This window comes from Micropterus salmoides, unplaced genomic scaffold, assembly GCF_014851395.1.
Source record: "Micropterus salmoides isolate LMB-PRFRI ecotype aquatic unplaced genomic scaffold, ASM1485139v1 Ms_hic_scaffold_10, whole genome shotgun sequence".
Classification (NCBI taxonomy): domain Eukaryota; kingdom Metazoa; phylum Chordata; class Actinopteri; order Centrarchiformes; family Centrarchidae; genus Micropterus; species Micropterus salmoides.
This window is the reverse complement of record NW_024040041.1, coordinates 37075916-37080392: the sequence shown is the minus strand read 5'-3', so window position 1 is coordinate 37080392 and position 4477 is coordinate 37075916.

Here is a 4477-nt window from a genome sequence, read left to right as displayed (position 1 = left end):
ACCTGAGAGGGGAGGGGAGGGGGGTGGAAGGGAGAGGTAAAGATGAATGTAAAGAGGAAAAGAAGAGGGGAAAGGTAAAGAACGCAAAGTGAAATGCGCTGGGAATGAAGGAGAGATAGAATGAGAAAATGAGAAGGGAAGATAGCAGTGAAAGAAAGATGTAGATGTAGAGAGGAGGGGGTGATTAAGGAGAAGGATGAAAGGATGAAAATAAATGCACAAGGTGGAGAGAAAAGGATAAAATGAGTGTTAGTGTCAGTGCATCAAACCGATAATACAAGCTGTTAATGCGTCAGGCTGGCAAACACGACTCCTGAATGTCACTTGGCTGTTATTCTACACATCAACACTTGCAGATAATATTCTGCTGACGGGATGTCAGGAGCTTGTCAAACATTATGTGACAACACTATATTCATCAATGATGCCAGAAAGATATTAGACTTAACCACACTAACCGTCATTTGGTCGAACCACCACTTTGATCCAGACTGAAATATCTCAACGACTATTGCATGGATTACAATGAAATTTGGCTTGAACATTTATGTTCACCTCAGGATGAACTGAAATAACTGTAATGATCCACTGACCTTTTCTCTAGCACCATGATCAGGTCAACATTGACCAATACTATACGACTATGACCAAATACCTGCAAAACTAATGACAACCCTGTGCTTAGTAGTGCTAATTATCAAATGTGCAAATGTTGGCATGCCAACACATTAAACTAAAATGTTGAATATGCTAAACATCGTAACAGCATACCATGCATAGTGTGCTAACGTATAGCTCCACAGAGCGACTAGCTTGGTTTTATACTTTTTCTTTTCTTTTTTCCTTCAGGCTTTATTCTTTTGTATAATTCACTTGTTGGTGATCTTTCTTTCTTTGTTTCTCAGGCGTATTTTTCACTCCTGATTGTTGATATCATGAAATGTCCATTAAAAAAGAACTAATTTGTGTGATCCGTGCTACAAACAAGGCTGACTGCAGAAATACGTCATCAGATCAGTTGTCACCAAGCGGGAAGCTTCCGGTCAGCGATCTGATGCAAACGCGGAAGTTGCTGAAACTTGCATTCTATCGAATGGCCAGCAGGGGGCGACGCTTCTGGTTGCAAAAAGAAGTCCATTGGAAATGATGGTAAAATGACCCTACTTCTCACCTGAATAATTATCTCAGTAACACTTTCATAATGAGTTTATGGTCTCGATAGTTTGATGTCTTCTTCAATATAAATTTAGTAAATAATGGTCCCATTTCTTTTAAATAGACCATAAAGCAGAATACGTTTCAGGGCGGGATTATCTATGATTGACAAGTCGTTACCATGGTGACCTGTCAATCAGGCTAGAGGCGACTCGTACCCACGGCACTGTGTAAATTTAATCAGCGCCGCTGAAAAAGCTTATTAGGAGTTGGCTGTTCACTTTCTCTGGTGAGTACATTAAGTTTTAAGACAAAATTGTCAGCCCTGTTAAAATGACAGTTAACATGAATTACAGATAGGCAAGCTAGCTAGCTCCGCACACGGCCGTTAGCTCAACCGTCTCGTCCAAATATGGTCACGTCTGGTGCCACTGGTTGCAAAAACTCAACGTGGCGGCGCCCTATCGGCCAAACTCGAGGCTTCAGAAACAGCAGTTCATAAACCAACGGGTGACGTCACGATGACTACGTCCATTTCTTATATACAGTCTATGGTTGTTACATTATAAAAATCCTAAAGTGTCCGGAGTGACATAGTTACTTTACAGTAACTGTCACACATTTTAATGTCACCATAACTTGTAAATTATCAGTGTTTATATTTAGTGGGTTTATCAAACTTCATTATATTCACATGTATAAAATACTCCAATACCGTATTTAACAGTGATATCATTGTTCTCACGTAATATTAGTACAATATTCATGTAGGGAGTGTTTTGCTTAGTGCAGTATCATCTTGGCTTTCATTAGCTGTTTTCTGGCACTCTAAGGCAGCAGAGAGTTTATCAGAGCTCGGTGGGACCATGCAGGTCGCAGTTCAGCGGCCACAACACGAGCCATAACTCAGCCTCTGCAGTGTCACAGGCAGCAGGCAGGCCCATCCATAACCAGCCTGAACACCAACACCCTCACACTGAACTCCCAACAAGCCTCCCCCAAACAACAGATGAAGATACTCTTGTTTGTCTCCTGGATACTGAGGATAATTTAACTTTCAGAGGCTAAAATAGACTCGATCTAAAACTTGAGTCTATGGTGAAAACTGCTGCGAAATTCAACAGATATTGTCACTGCTGTTTACCCAACTGTGTCTGCTCTTTCCGATCAGATAGGAAGTGCACAAAATCAGCAGTACTGTGTATATATATATATATATATATATATATATATAATATATAGTGACCAGCTCTAGGAAGGACTCTCTAACAATTAAATCTTTCGTAAATCAGATTGCTTTCTCTTTGTGTTTGAGTTTAATAGAAATATGTTGCGGCTCACACATTTTTGTACAAAGCAGTAATGTGTCGTTCATATCGTATGAGAGGAGAAAGATTCCTGTGTGACTTGGATGTTGACGTGAACAGAAACAGATAATTATGCTAACTCCCATATGACATGAAGACGGCACAAGTGACGGTCCAATACCCTCTAGTAGACTTTTGTGGGATCGACCGCCCATGGGACTCGTTCTGTCCATACTACCCAGCATGCATTGTGTGGTTGCAAGAATCAGTTGTTGGATCTGCCTGTAGCCTAACTGTAGGTTCACAGCTGTGTCAAGATTCATCTTTGAACAGTGTTTTGGAGTCTGCAGAAGAGGGCAAATGTGCTTCATCTTAAATCTTCATTTAAGTGGCCACATGGTGTGAAGACAGAGTGATGGAGCACCTGGAAAATTATTATTGAGTTTCCTTCCCCTGGAGATGATTTGACCCTTTCACCTTCCTGTTCAGCTGTCCATCATCCCCTCCTCAATTTCTCATTATAAACAGAGGCGAGCTTCAGTGCCAGATTTACAGGTTGTTTGACGCAGTACTGGTCCAGCCTTTGCTGCCTGTCTGTTGCTTGTCCAACTGTTGCTTATGTCCTGCCAGTCTGCTGATTCTTCTGTTTGTTTGCCTGATTCCACCTGTCTGACAGCTGAAGACTGTAATCTAAGTAAACCACCTTTCACCATCTGATGTGTCAAAATGATCTAGTATTCGAGTCATCCTTCTTGTTTGCCAGTTTCCCAAACTTTACCTACACTAAAATTAAAATCTAATGTCCCCAGCTAAAAGTTGGTCTATGCCCTCCCTGTTATAAATGCAGCATGCTGTTTGACAAATACTGCAGAGAAACTCATCCGAGGTAGTTATAATTCATGTTTTCCAAGGTTAAAACTCAAGGGAAATGAGTAGGAGTCGGGGAAACAGACGAATGTGTACCTGACGACAGTGAGCTGCAGTGAAAGTGTGCCACAGCCAAAAGGTGAGCACATAGCGTCTGATTAGGACGTGAATCTAAAATGTAATTAAAGAGTGAGCGGGCTTGTCTGTGACCTGATGACAGCACTAACTAACAGCACAATCAGTATTCCTACACCTTCCCACTGCACATAGGAGACAACGGTCCTCTAAAATGTAAATTAACCAAAAAATCCCAGTTATCACGCTCCTAGTCTACCTAATGAAATAGATTCATTTTAAAGAGGCTTCAGGTGGTTTTCTTTTCTTGTATTTCTAGTTCACACTCCCAACTCTCACTTTCACACCTCTTATTCATTCCCCCTGCCCTGCAGCCAGCAGCTCTGCAGTCTGTTTAATCTGTGATCCGATGTCATTCTGGGCTAATTGCAGCTGTAATGAATATGAATGGTTTTGTGAAACAACGGCTTACGTATCATTACTTCTACGGTTATGACTCTGTCCGCTTCATTCAGCCGGATCAGACAGAACTCACTTGAATATAAGGAAAGGGGTCAGACTGCAGTCTCATTTGATGAACCTTGATTTAGGCCCTTTCACATCTTTAAGTCTGCACCAAGGTCCGAACCAAAGTTCATGTTTTGATTCATGTGGTTAGTTTTGGTTTGGTTTCACACTGCAATTATGCGAGCGCACTAAAAAAACTTTACCTGACATATTTGTACGTCGCTGGGGGCTGCGTCCACCTAAACTTGACATTGATTGGTTTGTAAACAGTTCTGCTTTGACAAGAATGAATGAATGAGGAATAAACAGATGCAAATAGTTGCTATACTTCAGTTTCCCCAAATGAACGTCTTCGTTGGGCGGTAACATTATATCGAGAGGTTTCGCACCTCTAATTTTCGTTCGGATCAAACTGAAAAGTAAGTCTGAACAAGGTAGGTGAGAAAGCCATGCAAAAAGGTATACTTCACTTTTTTGTGTCATTGAATTTACAGCTTTTAGAGCAGCAGTTCACCGACTTGTCATCACACATCTGATGCCCTTGGTGTTAGTTACTTATGTCCGTA